Raw genomic sequence first — 19,665 nt, 5'->3', positions numbered from 1 at the left:
TCTGTATTGCTCCGGGGTGAAGTTTCCCTTAGGTACAGGTCTAGGATCAGCATCCTCTCCCCCAATCCTAACCATTAATTGGGAGACTTCACCCTACACTCTTCTGTATCGGCATTTCTTATGTGTCGCATTAGTGTCACCCCAGGATGAGCAGACATAACATTCTTATGTGAAGAGACCTGATAGTTCACATGGAGTCACATGCAATAGATAGGTTTGACCACCAGAGGGTAACAAAGGTTTGGGAACCAAAGAAAGATGATCAAACAGCTCCATTTACAACTTCTTCTTAGTTTCTTAGTTACTTTTCATTTTGGTATTTGCAACATAACAGTATAAGTATAAGCCCTTCAAAAACTATTATTAGTACAAGCACACCTGAATAGAAAATATTAGAAAACGTATTCCACACACGTTGTATTGCAGTTCATGTCCCTTGGGCCAACTCTTTCCTCTGTGCATCATCATGTGTTAAAGGTAGACTACATACATTTTGAAGGGACTCCGTTACTTCCTACCTGTATCCTTGTCAGGGTGAGTTGCAGTACAAAAAAGACAACCTAGAGAGAGAGAGAGGGACATGCATACAGGTTGAGGGCCACTCATTCTAAATAGGGGTATAGTAACTGCTGTGCTGCCTTGTAGCAGATACAGTTCAGCAGTGCATTTACAGCTAACCTACATAGCTTGACGGACTCAGACAAGCTCCTTTCTCCCAACTGTCTGGTTGCATTCCAAATAGCACCCTATTCCCAATTAGTCCATGAGCCAGGGGTGTCGGTCGGGATCACTTGGGGTGACGGTGTCTCATAGTGATTTCTTTGAAGGTCTATGTCCCTAGAGTTGGAAAATGTGTGATAGCAGTGCAGCTATGGTATCTTTCTGTGTGTTATCACTCTTTCTTTCATTTGTCTATCCCATTCATTCTTCCAATAGAAATATTACCCCATGACAAACGATGTCAGTATACAACAAGTAATTGCTCACTTAAACCGTTTAACCATATATCATTGGAAAGCTTAGATTCACATTCTCCACATTGATACTGAGAGCCTTAAACATGAATAAATAATAAATACTAAAGTCAATCTTGTTGCAGTGACTTGGAAGCCTTAACTTTAAAAATGGTACTTGTGTCTGTGACTATCATATCAGTCAATATACTGAACCTCGCACAAGGCCTTTCAAATAACAAATGATTTTTTACACTGTTTTAACACTTAAATCAAAGCTGCAGCAATACATTGTATTGTCAGACTTGAGAATGTTATTCTGGGATCCAACTTTAAACACACTTCGACTTACTATCTATCCACCCATCCCTGTCTGTCTGTCTGTCTGTCTATATACAGTTCTTTAACAGATTCATTTAAGTTACTTTTGGATATCAGACTAAGGGTCGGTCGGGCTCACTTGGGGTGACAATGTTTCATAGTGATTTTTGAAGGTCTATGTCCCTAGTTGGAAAATGTGTGAAAGTAGTGCAGCAGTGGTAGCTGTCTGTGTGTTATTACTCTCTTTCACCCTTCTATCCCAGGACTCCCTCCAGTAGGGTTTCGTTTCAACCTCAGTTCTAACTAACCTGATTGAGTTTATCAACCTGCTAATTATTAGAATTTAAAAAAAATAATAATAAACACACACACAGCTAGAATAGGGTTGTCACGACTTCTGCCGAAGTCGATGCCTCTCCTTGTTCGGGCGGTGCTCGGAGGTCGACGTCACCGGTCTTCTAGCCATCATTGATCCATGTTTCATTTTCCATTGGTTTTGTCTTGTCTTCCTACACACCTGGTTCCAATCCCATGAATTTATTGTTGTGTATTTAACACTCTGTTTTCCCCCATGTCCTTGTCAGAGATGGTTTATTGTTATGCTCGTGATTTATGGACTGGTGTGCGACGGGTTCTTGTACCCACGTTTATTTTATTATGTACTTTGGTTGGAGTTTTTTAACATTATTAAACTACTCCATTATACCAAGTTTGATTCTCCTGTGCCTGACTTCCCTGCCACCTACACACACGTCATGACAAGGGTTCTAAAAAGATGTATAGATACAGGCACAGAATTCACGCATTAAACCCACAGGAGCCGTTTTCTTATAGGGCCACTAAACTTTATGGGGACTTATTGGACAACTTCGCCTGACCATACCTGTATGAAATATAATAGCATGTCCAAAGACATTAAGTTGTTCATGGTGATGTATAACACAACAAAATGAGCCAGATATGTAAAGATTATCAATTATTGATAGAATTGTGGTAAGAATGTGCCCAAATATCTGTCCAAATCACTGATTTCTGAAGGTGTTATGATCAATAACTTGCAATATTTAATCTTCAAATATGTGAAATTGTAACAAAGACACAGGAAGCAGGTGAAGTCGGAGAGTTTAAGATGAACGTACATAGAGCGAGTACAAGAACAAGCGTAGCGTCTGAACACACAGAAACAATACTGCCTGATGGGTGATACAATGGAATGGCCCCACAAACTGGGGGCTCAGCTTCCAGCAGAGCTGGAGATTACTGGTGGAGAGCCAGTCGTGATCACCTTGTATGGAACACTGGAGCCTCACTGCAGTGGTGGTCCGCCTGCTCCTTCTGGTGGCGCCTCACGTGGGCAGCGTTCCAAACCATGGAAAACAGAAAGTTAAACGTTTTGACCCTGAGGTCTTCATCAGGCATCCATATATACACACAGGGACAGTACTCAATGACATCACTTCCTGAAACAGGAGGTAAAAAAAAGTTGTATAACAGTTTCACAATATTAACATTCAAAGTATCAAAATATATGATCATACACAGAGAATGTGATCAATATTTACAGTAATATACATACATAAAATATTCAATTAGGATTTCTTTTTAAATATACAATAAAAATGGTTTCAAGTCAAACTCCTCGTTAAGGCCAAGAGGAGACAATGTGTTGAGCCTGTGGATTCAGAAAGATTCCCTTTGAAGAAGTTGCCTCTCAATGTCCCCTCCCCTGCATGACATCTTGACCATTTCTATTCCAATGTATCTCAGAGAACTAATAGGATGTCCAGCTTGTACAAAATGAGCAGCAACCAGATCTTTTGTCTCACCTGTCCATATATTGCTGCGGTGCTCACTGATCCGTGTCTTAAGGCTTCTACGTGTTTTCCCTATGTAAGATAGACCACAAGGACATTTCAACATGTAAATAACATTGGTGGACATGCAGGTAATCAGGCCCTTGATCTTAAATCTTTGTCCTGTGCGTTCCAAACCACTCTTCCACCGCAGGAGCGGCGGTCTGGATTGGCGTCCACGGAACCAGGGTCGGCTGGTACCCCAGGATGCGCTGGAAGGGAGACAGGCAGGAAGGGAGACAGTCCTCAGTCCACCTGCCCGTTGGACTGAGGACAGTACCTGGAAGTGAGGCTGACCGTGACCCCCAGCTTCTCCATGAAGGCTCTCCATACCCATGACGTGAATTGGGGGCCATGGTCGGAGACAATGTCCTCCGGGAGGCCATAGTGCCGGAAGACCTGCTGGACCAGTGCCTCAGCAACCTGGAGAGCGGTAGGGAGACCAGAAAGTGGGATAAAAACAGCAGGATTTAGAGAATCTGTCCAAAACAACCATAATAGTGGTGTAAACATCAGAAGAAGGGAGATCAGTGATGAAATCAACAGACAGATGAGACCAAGGCCGCTGAGGTATGGGAAGGAGTTTCCCTGCTAGAGCGTGCCGGGGAGATTTGGTTTGGGCACAACGGAGCAGGAGTTGACATAGCAAACAACATCCTGCGCCAAGGTGGGACACCAGTATGTAGCGGAGATTAATTGAATGGTGTGGGTGATACCTAGGTGTCCAACTTACAGGGGCCACCCTTAAGGAGAGATGAGATGATGGATCTGAAGATTTTAATGAAGCGGTGGTAGAAGTTGGCTAACCCCAAAAACCGTTGTAGTCCCTTTAGGGTGGTTGGGACTGGCCATGAGCTGATTGCGTCGACCTTCCTTTCATCCATAACCACTCCCTGCGGGCTGATCCGGTATCCCAGGAAGGAGACAGCGGCCTGATGGAACTGGCACGTCGTTGCCTTGACGTACAGGTGGTTCTCCAGGAGATGTTCCAGGACTTCCCGGACGTGGGAGATGTGATCCTCAAAGGTGGACGAGTAGATCAGGATGTCGTCGATATACACGACCACCTGACGCCCAAGCATGTCCCGGAACACCTGGTTCACGAAAGCCTGTAACATCGACGTAGTGCCCAGACATCGTGCTGAAGGCCGTCTTCCGTTCATCCCCCTCCCGGATGCGGATAAGATTGTAGGCACTTCACAGGTCCAGGTTAGTAAAAAAATAAAAATAAACAGGCACCGCGGAGCTGTTTCATGGCGGCCGGCACCAACGGGGAGTGATACTTGGTGGTGATGGAATTGAGACTTCTGTAGTCTATGCACGGACGTAGACCACCCTCCTTCTTGGCCACGAAGAAGAAGCCTGCCGACGCAGGGGAGGTGGATGGACAGATGAAACCCTGTTGGAGAGCCTCCTGGATGAGGCAGTATTCTGTAACGAGGATGCAGAGAGTCAGGAAGCAGATGCAGTCGGTGAGTTTAATATGACCGACCATAGAGCAAATACAAGAACAAGCATAGAGTCTGAACATGAACACAGAAACAATACTGCCTGATGGGTGATACAAAGAAGTGCTAGATAAAGGGGAAGCAATCACGGAAGTGATGAAGTCCAGGTGTGCCTGATGAGGAGGCGCATGTGTGCGTAATGAAGGTTGCCAGGTGTGCTTAATGATGAGTTGCCAGGACCGGTGGTTAGTAGACCGCCGACGTCGAGCGCCGAAGCGGGAGTAGACATGATATATACAATATGTATGTGAATAGTCATGGATGTGACCTAGGATAACATTGTTTATCATTTTAATCAGCTCACATCCATGACTATTTACATGTACATATCAATTTGACATGTTTGAAGATGAAATGTTGCAAATATTGATCATAACATCTTCAGAAATGTTGGGAACATTCTTACCACAATTCTGTGAATAATTTAACATCTTTATATATCTGGCACACCTGGCTTATTTGGTTGTGTATTATACATCACTATGAACATTTTAAAGATATAGGATTTTAGGGTATACTACAATTATATTTATTGGAAAAAGTTTTCTGTGGGGTTAAAGGGGAATGGAAACACTAGGATTTAGAATGATAGCTAACTGTAAATCGCCATTTTGGCATTGTTGCGTCACTGACAGGAGAGAAAAGTTTGGAACTCACCAAAAATTGTTTAAAGAAATATTAAAAAGTATGCATTATTATAATTTTTTTATATTTTACTTCCAAAAATGACTGAATTCATCGAGAGTAGCGCTGAGTCGGAGAATGAGTTTATAACAGAGAATGAAATAACGTTAGTTAGGGAGCCAATAAACCTACTGAAGCAGTTCATGTTTGAGCCGATCGTTACCTCAGATCAAAGTGTTTGTTCTCGTTGCAGTAACAAAACAGATGTGCCGCCTGAAACACCCCAGCTAGAGGGTCGGCGTAGCGGTGATACAAACTGGTTTGAGTGCGGATACTGCCAGATAATGGCTAGAGTATTAGTATGTGCGTTGTAGAGAGATGGTGGTGATACAGCACAAAAGCGGATGGTGGCTGTATTACATCCAGTCAGGGGTTCCTGTCAGTCTGTCTGGATGACGATGTATTGGACGTGTCGCTAATCCTTGTGAAGGACTTCCTGGCAGAAGAGGTTACTCGACCAGTCAGCAGCCGGTATGCCAGTTAAATAATTGCTGAAATGTTGGTTGATTATAAATTGTTTAAAGTTAACATCAGTAGTGGCTAGGTGCTAAATATATATAAATCAGTAACCTACCTATGTTTATCACAAGCGCTGTTTCAAACTAGGGTGACCAGACGTTCCCGTTTTCCGGTGGACAGTCCCGGTGGCCTGTCCCCGGTTTGAGCTGTCCCCGGTTGACGTCTCAATTGCGTTGTGCTTGTTTTGGCCAACAGAGGGGGCTGCTCGCTATAGCAGCTTCATTCACTCTTCTTCTTCTACTAACTACACGCTCGCGATAGTTTTAGAGGAAACTGCTGTGGAAAACATTTTCATGGATAACATTAGCAGTGGAGAGGAAGGAGAGGAGGAAGACTGGAGAGGAAGAAGAGTGAAGGAGATAGAGGAGGAAATGTAAAGATATGGTTACAGAGCCTGCCAATTTATTATTCCAAACAATGTTTTTGAGATAAAATACAGAAATGAGGCAAGCAATGGGAATCTGTTAACCAAAGTATTATATCTAATAGTGTACTATTTATTATTAAAGATTCTAGAGGAAGGAGAAGGAAAAATGAAGGGAGTAAAAAGAGTGAAGCGAGGAGTGTAGAAGAGTGAGGTGGAAAGGTAAAGAGAAGGAAAGGAAGAAAGATCAGGAAGACGATTGGAGGTGAAGAAAGTAAGAAGAGTGACACAAGGAGAGTGAAGAAGAGCAGACGGAGGTACAATGACTCTTTCCAAGAAACGGAAATGCACTTTTTATGAAAAACATGATGAGAGCATTTCCATTTATACGCTCAGGTCAAGAGGATAGAATGGTTCACTGCACCCTTTGTAATTCCTCTCTTTCAATTGGCAGCCAGGGAAGAACAGCAGTGGTAGAACATCAGCAGACGAAAAAGCATAAAGCCTGATTGCCCGTGTTGGTATGCCCTCTGTCACCACATTCTTCAAGAAGGTAGAGCCTTCCCAAGAAGAATATGGTTTAGCTGTGCAGGAAGGTGTCTTTGCAAACCACACTATGCGACACAATCATAGGTACAGATCTATGGACTGCACAGCACAACTGACACGGAAGCTTTATGAGCCAAAGTTTACATGTGCTAGGACAAAATGTGACACCATAGTGAGTAATGTGTTAGCAACATGGACAACTACTTAGGTAACACAGGACCTAGACCAGGTTGAATTTGTGTCCCTGTCCATTGATGCGTCCAATCATGGACGTGTAAAGCTGCTGCCAATAGTAGTCAGATATTGTAAGATATATGATGGCAGCACATCTGTGGAAACGGCTTGATTTTATTGAATTGAAAGGAGAAACGGCAGAGGAAATTGCAGCTGAGGTCCTGGTGGTCATCCAAAAATGTAACCTGGAGAACATTCTCTGCCGACAACACAAATACCAACTTTGGAGGAGTGAATAAGCTGGTGAGGGTCAATGTCCATACCAAAGTTAAAAATGCTCTGCAGCGGGAGGTGATTGGCTTAGAACAGCCAGAACAGCCTTGAATATGATGTTGAGTACCTGCTCACAAAGATATATGGATATTTTCATATTTTCACCGTCAGAGTAGAAAGATTGAAGAGCTTTTGTGAGTTTGTTGGCCAGGAGTACCATAACATTTTAGGACACAGCGATGTTCGCTGGCTGTCCATGCTCCCTGCTCTAGAAAGAGTGCTGAAAATGCATGTGCCATTGAAATCCTTTTTTCTTTCTGAAGACGAATGCCCTGTTGTCCTGCAAACAGTGTTCGAAGATCCACTGACTGAACTTTGGCTGGCCTTTGTCCATGGAAACCTGACCGTATTCAGTGACACGATCAAGATGTCTGGAGGCCAGGACCACTGTGCTGTGGAGTCCGCTGCAATTCTGAGAAACGTTGAGGCAAAATTGACTGCAAGACGTGATGACAACTTAATTCCAGTTTTGGTCAGAGGACTTCTGAGTGAGCTAGAGGAAAATGGAGCCATGTCTAAAGAGAGCTTTCTCAAAACATCCCAATCATTCTTCACTATGGCTGTGAACTACTTTCAAGCATGGGGAAAGCACACAGATAATCTAAAAGATTTACATTGCCTTATTTTAAAAAGGCAACCTCTGCGTGAAGAGATCCAGAAGGCAACAGGCACACTGCAGGAAAAATGCCCCACTGTGACCATCAACGAGGATGCATTGTGTGACGAGGTTACTGGCCTGCAAGAGTTCCTAAAGGGGGGATCGCTTGAAGAATGGAAAACATCTGAGACACCGCTTAGTCAGAGATGGAGCACGGTGGTTACCCACTTCAAAGAGAATGACATCCCACACACTAACCTGGCTAGATTAGCGTCTGTTGTTATGTGCTTACCTGGAAGTAATGCACCAGTCGAGAGAGTGTTCTCCCAAATTAATGATATATGGACAGCAGCAAGAAATAGGTTCACTGGTCCTACCATCAAGCCCATGCTTATTGTGAAGACAAAAGTCAACCTCCCCTGTCAGGAGTTCATGGAGAAGCTGGCCAAAAACAGAGCAATCCTGAAGAAAATACATTCTTCTGAGAAATATACAGATTAGGTTGGTATACGTATATTATGTAGTTACCAATCATCAGCATCTTATTTCTTTATTATGTTGTCAAGTATTTCACATACACTATTGTGTTTTTTCAATTTTTCACATGAATGGCTGTTCAGATTGGACAGTTCTGTCTTGTCTGTAATGTTTCTGTAATATAGTTGTTTTCTCTGTCTATCACAGTGTGCCTGTTAGACTAAATACATTAAACCGGAATTGTCCACATTTCTTCCCCCATAGATAATAACATTGGATATTTTAATGATATATTGACCACCGAACTGGAAATGTCCCCGGTTTCCATTTCAGTAATCTTGTCACCTTGTTTGGCTGATGATAACTCATTCACCATTTGATTCGACGACCGGAGTTCGAATAGCAGACAGCATCATTAATTCATGAAATCTCATTCTACCCAATAATGGAGTGCTCATTATAAATGCATTGTGATTTAGTTTCGGTATCAGACTTTTCTTATGATTTTGTTTGCAGAGCATACAGGCTGGCAGTTTATCGCCAGTTCACCCTATGGGCACAAGGGAGAATAGGTCAAGACATAGGTCTAATACCTGCGCCTTATGTAAAAATAGTATTAGTAGGTTTGGCCACTATAACAATAGGTTGAAGCGTAACCTTGCTTTGAAGATTAAAACTTTTAACGCGCAATAACCGCCGAGTCCCTGTGGTTAGAGTAGTGACTTCAACTAGCTTTGGCTGCCATCTATTGGAAAGGAATGGTAACTACACTGGACAGCTAGCTGGCAGAGTCAAAGGAGAATTTGATAATATATGCAGACACCTTTATTCAAAGTGCACTGGGTACATCGTAGTGGAAACAGATCATAGAAACAGGATTACAAAATACATATTCCATTACAGGGTTATTAAGGTGTTTTTACAAGTTCCAATGAAACAAGAAGAGGATTCACAAAAAAGGCTTGTGATTGCAAGTCTTTGCCTCATGCTCAAGATCATGAGACAAACAACTTGTAGTATACCTTAAACTGGCAATCAGCAGTTGCTACATCCATTTTTGCACTTATAAATCAATGATATGTAACCATTGATTCTTGAATAATCTAACTTATAAATGCCTCATGGAGCTTAGTTCAACGGTCGTACCCCATCAGAACCCCAAATATAAGCTTGTTTCACTCCAACATTTGTAAACAAAGAAAATGTAAACAAACACAATATAGCCTCAAAACATGGTCAAAACTATAATTTTGATATCATGGATGGTCAGTCCTCACATCTATAACTCTGTCTGTGAATTTGAGTGTGGTTACATTTAGGGCTGGGCGATATGGCCTCGAAGTAATATCTCTATATTTTTCAGCGGCTTGGACGATTCACGCTATATATGTCGATTTTTCTTGTTTTTCTGTAAAACAATTAAAAAAAGACCAAGACATAATTCTTAACCAAATTTTCTTATTAAAATTTTAAAAAAGATACCAGGCCTCAAGGCCTATTTGTGCAAACTTGCCAGGCTGTCATCATTGTATGCAAATAAAATAAAAAATGAAGAATGACAAAATGTATCCTTAAGAAGAATTTGCACAATAATAAACCAAATTATAAAAATTCTGTCAAACAAAATATCTTCTTTTACTTTGTTCTCCACAAGTTGCTGGCGAGGACACAAGCCTGTCTACTGACTCTGGCTTGAGGCATGCCCTGTGACATGTTACAATGTTCCCACCTGTGCTAAAGACCCTATTCGAAGGGGCACTTGTAGCAGGAATGCACAGGTACTTTTTTAGCAATATTACTCAGTCTTGGGAAGTTGGCCTCATGGAGCCTCCACCACTCAAGTGGGTCTTTGTCTGGGTCTGTGGGCCAGACAGCACTGTCTTCTTGAAGAAGCTTGCAAGTGTTTTCTTGCCTTTCTTAGACACAGGTTTACTTTCTTCTTGGCGCACAGTTATGCCAGGGTGACGTGTGCTTTCCTCAGCTAGCAGAGACTTCACCTCCAAAACAGCTCTTTGTTTGATGCTCTCAATCTTGTCATCTGCTATATATGTTGTCCTGAACCGGGGATCCACCAGCGAGGCCATTTCAAGGAGTTCAACTGTGGCAGGATCTTTGTACTTCGTACAGTTGAGATACTGTAGTGTGGCACTCTTGATTTTCTTTGTGAGCGTGCCCTCACCTTCCTCTGGCTGCAGGAGGTTGCTGTTGAACAGGTTTAGCACAGGCTTGAGGTAGGAGACACTAACGTAGTTCTCCCCAGACAGAGCGTCAGTGAATTCCTGTAGTGGGCCTATGGCATTGTTCACCGACTCCAACACGTCAATACCCTGATAGCTTTTCTTCTCTGAGCCCAGGACCCGGGCTATGGCCTTTTCTTGTTCCAGGATTCATTCTATCATCTTCTGTCTTGACCCACACCTGGTTGGGGACTTTGTGATGAGCTGGTGAGGGGGTAGACTGAGCCCAGCCTGTGCTACAGACAAGTCTCTCCTCTTCCAGCTGAAGGAAAAGGTGCTGACCAACTTCTTGCACAATCCAATGGCACGGTCAACTCGTGGGTCTTTCACACCATTCTCTGAAAAGAATGAAGAAAGAAAGGATTCTAAGAATGGCAGCATTTTCAATAATGTGACAAGTACAGCATTCAGTTGACCTGTCAAACCAACACCACCTCATCCCACACGTCTATTGTTTAGGAATGTTTGACCGCTAGCTGTTTGAATATGTCATTTATATAATCATTTTGATTGAAAATGTATTAATTTAGTTAATTTGTTATAATTAAAACAGCCTGTGGTTATTTGCTATTGGATTGTCAGAATGACACAACGACGAAAACATCAGCCTACAGCTGGCCTGAACATAACTTTTTTTAATGCACTTTAATTATCCAATGTCACACTTACCGATGGCGAGGTGAAGCCTGTGCCCAAAGCACTGCAGGTGGGTCCAGTTGTTCAAGCGCAATGTTTTTATCATGTTGATCCCGCTGTCAGTTGTTATGCACACCTGTCGGTCTTCGCTCATCTTCCGCAATGCCAGAGAGTCTTTGACACCCTGGGCTATTACATCACTCGCATGATCATCGGGGAAGTAAGACGTCTGGAGGCAGACATTTTGCAATTTCCAGTCTTCATTTATGTAGTGGACTGTCAAACGTAGGTATGTATGGCTCTGACGTTCTGCTTGACCATAGATCGGCTATGGTGGAAAAATAAGAAACACTAGCCAGCTTCTCTGACTCTTTCGCGGGTAGCAGTGTATAATCGCGGCAGGGCTTCTTCCGTGAAATACTTGCGGCTTGGCAGTTGATATTTGTGGTCAACTGTAACTTGCATATTTTTAAAGCCTGGCTTTTCTACTGTAAAGATTGGGACCATATCTTTCACTATGTAATAGGTCCCTGCATCCGTTATCTCCTTCCACCTCAAACCTTTCTTGTCATAAGGGATTACGTTTGAAAAGGAGGCGGCTATGGTAGTTTGTCTTTTAGCAGACGTTTTGGGAAGGGACTGGAATCGGCATTGCGTAGTCTCATGCATTTCTCCTATTCCACCGCGTGTTTCAGTTGCAGGTGATGGAAGAGGTTGGTTGTGCCGCTGCTTTTCGTAGCAATTGTCTTTCGACACATTTTGCACAGGGCATTTGTTTGCTTAACATTAGACCTCTTAAACCCGAACCACTTCCATATTACTGAAAAAACATTGCTGCCCTTTTTGGGGATTATTTCATCCTCACGAGAGGCTGAGCTGGCTACCTCACTTTCCATTTTGGTGGAACTCTTACCGCCGCTACACTTCTCCCGCATGGTTATGTAACAGTATAACTTTAGACCGTCCCCTCGCCCCGACACGGGCGCGAACCAGGGACCCTCTGCACACATCAACAACTGACACCCACGAAGCGTCGTTACCCATCGCTCCACAAAAGCCGCGGCCCTTGCAGAGCAAGGGGAAACCCTACTTAAGTCTCAGAGCAAGTGACGTAACTGATTGAAATGCTAGTAGCGCGTACCCGCTAACTAGCTAGCCATTTCACATCCGTTACAGTTACAATGTGTGAAAGGCTGTCTAGGGTTGTGATTGGTGGATACCCTCTGTGCACGTGTTGTCACGCAATTAGGACATGATTCGACATTGGGCTGACAGAGAGGAGACCGTGAGATGCTGCATTTGTAAAACATTACAACATTATAACAGAACCTCTATGCTATGCAATCTGGTTTCAGAGCTGGTCATGGGTGCACCTCAGCCATGCTCAAGGTTCTAAACGATATCTTAACCGCCATCGATAAGAAACAATACTGTGCAGCCGTATTCATTGACCTGGCCAAGGCTTTCGACTCTGTCAATCACCACATCCTATGATTGCCTCGCCTGGTTCACCAACTACTTCTCCGACAGAGTTCAGTGTGTCAAATCTGAGGGCCTGTTGTCCGGGCCTCTGGCAGTCTCTATGGGGGTGCCACAGGGTTCAATTCTTGGGCCGACTCTCTTCTCTATATATCAAGGATGTTGCTCTTGCTGCTGGTGAGTCTCTGATCCACCTCTACGCAGACGACACCATTCTGTATACTTCTGGCCCTTCTTTGGACACTGTGTTAACAACCCTCCAGACGAGCTTCAATGCCATACAACTCTCATTCCGTGGCCTCCAACTGCTCTTAAATACAAGTAAAACTAAATGCATGCTCTTCAACCGATCGCTGCCTGCACCTGCCCGCCCGTCCAGCATCACTACTCTGGACGGTTCTGATATGTGGACAACTACAAATACCTAGGTGTCTGGTTAGACTGTAAACTCTCCTTCCAAACTCACATAAAACATCTCCAATCCAAAGTTAAATCTAGAATTGGCTTCCTATTTCGCAACAAGGCATCCTTCACTCGTGCTGCCAAACATACCCTCGTAAAACTGACCATCTTACCAATCCTAGAATTTGGCAATGTCAAATACAAAATAGCCTCCAACACCCTACTCAACAAATTGGATGCAGTCTATCACAGTGCCATCTGTTTTGTCACCAAAACCCCATATACTACCCACCACTGCGACTTGTACGCTCTCGTTGGCTGGCCCTCGCTTCATACTCGTCGCCAAACCCACTGGCTCCAGGTCATCTACAAGACCCTGCTAGGTAAAGTCCCGCCTTATCTCTGCTCGCTGGTCACCATAGCTGCACCCACCCGTTCCAGCAGGTATATCTCACTTGTCACCCCCAAAGCCAATTCCTCCTTTGGCCGCCTCTCCTTCCAGTTCTCTGCTGCCAATGACTGGAACAAACTACAAAAATCTCTGCAACTGGAAACACTTATCTCCCTCACTAGCTTTAAGCACCAGCTGTCAGAGCAGCTCACAGATCACTGCACCTGTACATAGCCCATCTATAAATAGCCCAAACAACTACCCCTTCCCCTACTGTATTTATTTATTTGCACCCCAGTTATTTCTACTTTGCACACTCATCTACTGTCAAATCTACCATTCCAGTGTTTTAATTGCTATATTGTATTTACTTCGCCACCATGGCCTATTTATTGACTTTACCTCCCTTATCTCACCTCATTTGCTCACATTGTATATAGACTTATTTTTCTACTGTATTATTGACTGTATGTTTGTTTTACTCCATGTGTAACTCTGTGTTGTTATATGTGTGGAACTGCTTTGCTTTATCTTGGCCAGGTCGCAGTTGTAAATGAGAACTTGTTCTCAACTTGCCTACCTGGTTAAATAAAGGTGAAATTTAAAACTTGTAAAAATTAAAAATAACAGAACCTCGATTCTTGCGATACAGGCGTTTTCCATATCGCACTAAAACAAACTGAACTATATCACCCAGCCCTAGTTACATTTCTCCAGCTCCATCGCTCAGGTTTTTACCGGAAGAGGAGCAGGAAGGACACTTTGTTATTGTTTCTACTGCTGATTGCCACTTTAAGAAGTTAAGTTACAGATTAAATACACACCAAAATATGTTACAGATACTCTAAAAATGTCACATCACTCAGACAGTTAGTGAATACACAGCATGCAGCCATGCAAATGTAACGGATGTGAAATGGCTAGCTAGTTAGCGGGTACGCGCTAGTAGCGTTTCAATCAGTTACGTCACTTGCTCTGAAACCTAGATGCAGTGTTGCCCCTTGCTCTGCAAGGGCCGCGGCTTTTGTGGAGCGATGGGTAACGACGCTTCGTGGGTGTCAGTTGTTGATGTGTGCAGAGGGTCCCTGGTTCGCGCCCGTGTCGGGGCGAGGGGACGTACTAAAGTTATACTGTTACATTGATGCTGTTGACCTGGATCACTGGTTGCCGTGGCCTTTGTGGCGCGATGGGTAACGATGCTTCGTGGGCGACCGTTGTTGATGTGTGCAGAAGGTCCCTGGTTCGCGCCCGTGTCGGGGCGAGGGGACGGTTTAAAGTTATACTGTTACATTGATGCTGTTGACCCGGATCACTGGTTGCTGCGGAAAAGGAGGAGGTTGAAAGGGGGGTGAGTGTAACGGATGTGAAATGGCTAGCTAGTTAGCGGGTACGCGCTAGTAGCGTTTCAATCAGTTACGTCACTTGCTCTGAAACCTAGATGCAGTGTTGCCCCTTGCTCTGCAAGGGCCGCGGCTTTTGTGGAGCGATGGGTAACGACGCTTCGTGGGTGTCAGTTGTTGATGTGTGCAGAGGGTCCCTGGTTCGCGCCCGTTTCGGGGCGAGGGGACGGTCTAAAGTTATACTGTTACACAAACAATCAATCAAATGTATTTTACAAAGCCCTTTTTACATCAAAATAATAACCACAGTGGTTATAGAGGGTGTCACAGTTCAACACCTCAGGAGCAAATGTCAGTTGGCTTTTCATAGCTGCGCATTCATAGATCAAAACAGCAGGTCCGGGAGAAAAGGAGAGAGTCGAAACAGCAGGTCTGGGACAAGGTTGCACGTCCATTGAAACGGGTTAAAAAAAACGGTGGAAAAACAATTCCACTCCGATTCCCTTTATGGATGTGTGTATCTTTGAATTTGCTGTTGAACGGCCTGCTCCTTCTCCAATTTCGGGAAACACCAGCCCACTCCCCCAAAGTGACCGCCACTCTCTCTCTTTGGGCACTCAGGAGAGTCCGCTGGGATGGTCCTAGAGACAGATATAAGTTACACAAATCATTTTAGGTAATTTCTCTCTATATGTCTACATTTGACATAATACACTTACCATTGGCACCGCGGTCAATGATGCCGTGTAGGAGCTCAGAAGGGAAACACCATGTCTTCTCCTCCTTGATGGGTTTCACCACAAACACCCTGGCAGCCTTGAGAACTCTTGCCTGAAACGCTGCACTCCCTCTTCTGTTGTAGCCTGCTGTCTGTCCACTGAATAATTGTGGTCCAAGGCAGCCACTTGGGGTTTGCGATCATCCTCAGCTGGCCAAACTTGTTCCTCTTGGCCACGTATTTAGTGTACAGGGCATGTACACTCTCGAGTTCAACTTTCTGAACACACTTCGTCACCTACAAAAAATAAAATACCTAATTCATGTAACTAGAGATTAATAAGTAGGCTACTACAATTACAGATTTTATTTAAAATAAATTGGTTGTAGTTATTCACATAGGGATACACAAAAACAAGGTTTTGAAAAATGTGCTAATTAATTTACTCAAAATGTTGCAGTATATGTACAGAAAAAATTATGTTTTCTTTACCTTCTCTAGATCCAACAATCTTGGGTTGAGGATGATTTTCCTCACTGCCGACGATATGTTCATCCAGGGTCGCATTCCCTCTTCTTCAGGTGTGTGTGTGTGTGTGTGTGTGGGGGGGGGGGGGGGGGTGCTCACAGCAGTTGAGTGTGTTCATTTGTGATGTGGTGAACTGCGATGATCCACTTTTCTTTTAGCACCTGGACACTCCCACCAGCAGTGGCGGCACAGTAATGCCCTCACCCATGGCAGTACCTGAGACGCAGGGAATAAATGAGACCCCTGAGTCACTGACTTCATAATCATATAGTTCTGATTTTATATATGACAGTACCTCTGGCTTCCCGATGAACACCAGCTGTTTCCTCAGACCTTTGGCAATGTGCCACAGGCCATACTCATGCCAGGTATCAGCATGCGAGTCCCTCAAATGCACCCTCACACTTGGATGCCTGTCAGTGGCCAGGGTTTCAATACTGCATCCATGGGACTGTTAGTAATAATGATTGTATTATCCTAAAAAGGTACCTACATCCTCTTCATACATCCACCAAATACACACTTACAACCCTTAAGCTAGCTACAAAATATAGGTTAGGCTATAGCTTACCTCAATGTGTTGCAGGCATCTCTCTAATCCCTCCGTCTCCAACCAGTAGCTGTTCTTCACTTCGGTCACATGCACAGTCTCCTGTGCGAGGATCAGGTTGGAAGCAGAGTCCAGGATGGTGTAAGTGCCAAAGGAGCCACAATGGCCTGGCGAATCACACCGTGCGTCTCCAGATATGATAAATGGACTGTCAACAATTGTAGCCAGATTGGCCTCCGTGTGCTGTGTCCACGTGTAGTTATCCTCTAGATGCACTGTTGGTTTGCGAACTGTCGCAGCGACATGTACACCAGGCTTAGGAGGTGACATGTTTCCACAAAAGTGGAGTGGGAGCCACCAGTAAGGAGGGGCGCTGATGGCAACAACAGATTCCCCGCAAACAACTTTCCCACTCTGGTCTGGGACTCCCACTTCCTCCTGTGGCCCACGACACACTGTCTCCATGGTGATGACAAAACCATTTATTTTTGTGGATGAACTGATGACACCAGCTCGACATCATGGCTCATGGCAGACAATGAACAACTCCTTCAGCTTGCTATAAAAGACTATGTATTTCGGATCTTGCACACACTCTTTGATAGCATATTTTTGGCTCGCACTGTGATTCTGAGCTCTCAGGTTCATACAGCAAGTTCTGGTCTTCATTGATCTCACTCTCCGTTAGCTCCATCTGGGGTGTATAGGGACAGGCCTCGGTTGTATACTGATGGTCGTGAGCGCAATCTAGCTGGGCCCCGAGCTCTTTAGTGATGGTCCCGGTGGACCTCTTCTCCACAATTAAGGCATCTATTAGGCTATAGGTCTATTCAAGAATCACTGCATATACTGTATATTGCCAATTTTATATCCAGGGATGACCTATTGTGTCTTGAAATAAACGATAGCCTTAGAAATAACATGGATTTGCTAGTGCCTCCTACTGTACAGTCTCCTCCAGGATGAAAACATTTTCAGGGATGAAGATGTCATCCTGAAAAGAAACAAACGTTTTGTTAATTAAGACAACTGAACCCAAATATATCAGTTGGCGTTAACAAGCTACCTGTCTTGTATGCTATGGCAACACACAGCCAGTACAGGGACATTTATTTTTCAGCAAACATTAGCTAACAAAACATTCAAAAAACAAAACTGTCAACAAAATGTACTACAGTACTTGACCATATGAGGTGGAAGCTAGCTACAGTAGCTAGTTACCTAATAACAGGGCTACACAGAGAAACTGTGTTGCAATTTTAGTTGCAGTTGAGTTATGTTAGTTTGCTGGGGGTTGTTACACAAAACACTTCAGACGCAATTAGTTACCTTCAACTAGAGTTGAAACAAGGTTGTCCAGTGTCTAACGCTAGCCTAGTCAACAACCGTCATGGCTCATGAACGGTTAACTTTACCTCAGGCTCCATTGACTCCTTTTAGTTCGGCTTTTGTTTGACTCCGAAACCGAAGTCAGCGATGTTGATGATGGTCGGTTGGTAACCCCTACACCATAACCGTCGAAAATTAAAATTGAGGGGAAGCAGAGAGCTTCAACGTAGGCCTATGACTCCTTTCCATTCGGAAACTCCCAGCTGCCGCATCGAAAGTGCACTTCATCGCAAAGTCTTCCTCCGCGAAGTGCTGGCTGCAGATCCTGCTAGCTCGAGCTGACACGTCCTTCCTTTTCAGGACATGGAGCCACTTCTTCAAAAGTTGTGGGTCCTTGAGCAGCCGATGGTAGCTTACCGAGGGATTTCTTTGGAGCCAATTCCTACAGCCTGGTGCTATACAGTTCATATTTTAATTACCTCGTTGTTGCCACCTTCGTTGTCCGCACCTAACCTCACTCTCTTCGATTCACTCTGCGCGAAAACTCAATACCGCAGACAATTAGCTGATTCTTGACAGGACGCAATGGTGTCAGTCATTACTATGGCAATTTAAAATGGCGATGACCATAGCTCAAATAAACCTTGTCGACGATCAAAATACTAAATATAGAGATGTTTTTATGTTAAATGCACATGTTTAGTATTAGTGGATTGAATACATGTCTTTGCTTTGATTTACTTCCTAAAGTGTTTCCATTTCCCTTTAATGTGTGAATTCTGTGATTGCCTTCTTGTATCTACAAATCTTTTTTAAACCCTGTTCTAGCTTTGAGTGTGCAATTTGGTGCCTCAATCACCAAAGTTACAATCCAAAAACATAGCTGCCCCTTTACATGGAATTCTATGGCTAAGCTTCCAACATTCGAATGTCAATTGCACATTATAGGCAACTTTTAAACAATAGTTTTAGCTGGTGCTTTTAAAGTTAGTTATATTATATATAATTTGAATGGTAATTTCATGACCTTTCAGAACCACTTGTAAAATAAAGTTAGAAATGTATCAGGGTTTCCTATTTAAAGACATTTATACAGATAATTCTGCTATGTACCCTACATGTACATTCTGAAAATATGTCTGATGGATAGCTGTGAATCTAAGCCTTCTAATGCTTTATGATAAAAGGGTATAAGTAAGAAATACATTCTTGTATAATGACATTGTTTGTGAATGGGATGGAGGGATGAAAGGAGTGATACTGATAACACACACAAAGCTACCATTGCTGTACTGCTATCACACATTTTCCAACTCTAGGGACATAAACCTTAAAAAAGATCCCTATGAAACATCACCCCAAGTGAGCCTGACAGACCAAATTTGGGGGTCTGGCTCATGGACTATATGTAGGGTACTACTTTTGACCAGAGCTCTATAGGGCCCTGGTCAAAAGTAGTGCACTTAATAAGGAATAGGGTGCCATTTGGGACAGGGCCTCTGTCTGTCTGATCTACTAAGAGCTCACTCTTCTCACCCCTCAGGGATTTACAGTTTGTCTGTGTCAGGCTCTTTAGAATAGTTGGCAGATAGGGTTGGTATTGATTCAGTTTTCAGAGCCCTATATTACCTCATTTACAGTACGGTGTTAACTCGTTTTGAGGAAGGGCCATATGCTAAGAGCCCAAGAAGCGGTCAATATAGTCTGCATCCCAAATGTAAT

The 19,665-nt window shown here is 43.6% G+C and overlaps 1 long non-coding RNA gene across 1 annotated transcript; it reads right to left on the bottom strand.

Moving 5' to 3' along the window:
- Positions 1-9,143: 9,143 nt before the first annotated feature.
- Positions 9,144-18,587, bottom strand: LOC139565342 (uncharacterized). Its single transcript, XR_011672892.1, has 6 exons — positions 18,030-18,587; positions 16,636-17,608; positions 16,029-16,280; positions 15,538-15,833; positions 11,240-15,459; positions 9,144-10,908 (listed from the first exon to the last, which is right to left on the bottom strand). It is a non-coding gene; the product is annotated as an uncharacterized lncRNA (long non-coding RNA).
- Between the last annotated feature and the right edge of the window lie 1,078 nt (positions 18,588-19,665).

This window comes from Salvelinus alpinus, chromosome 2 (genome assembly GCF_045679555.1).
Source record: "Salvelinus alpinus chromosome 2, SLU_Salpinus.1, whole genome shotgun sequence".
NCBI classification, from domain to species: domain Eukaryota; kingdom Metazoa; phylum Chordata; class Actinopteri; order Salmoniformes; family Salmonidae; genus Salvelinus; species Salvelinus alpinus.
The sequence above is the reverse complement of the archived record's forward strand: the minus strand, read 5'-3'. Positions and strand labels throughout refer to the sequence as shown.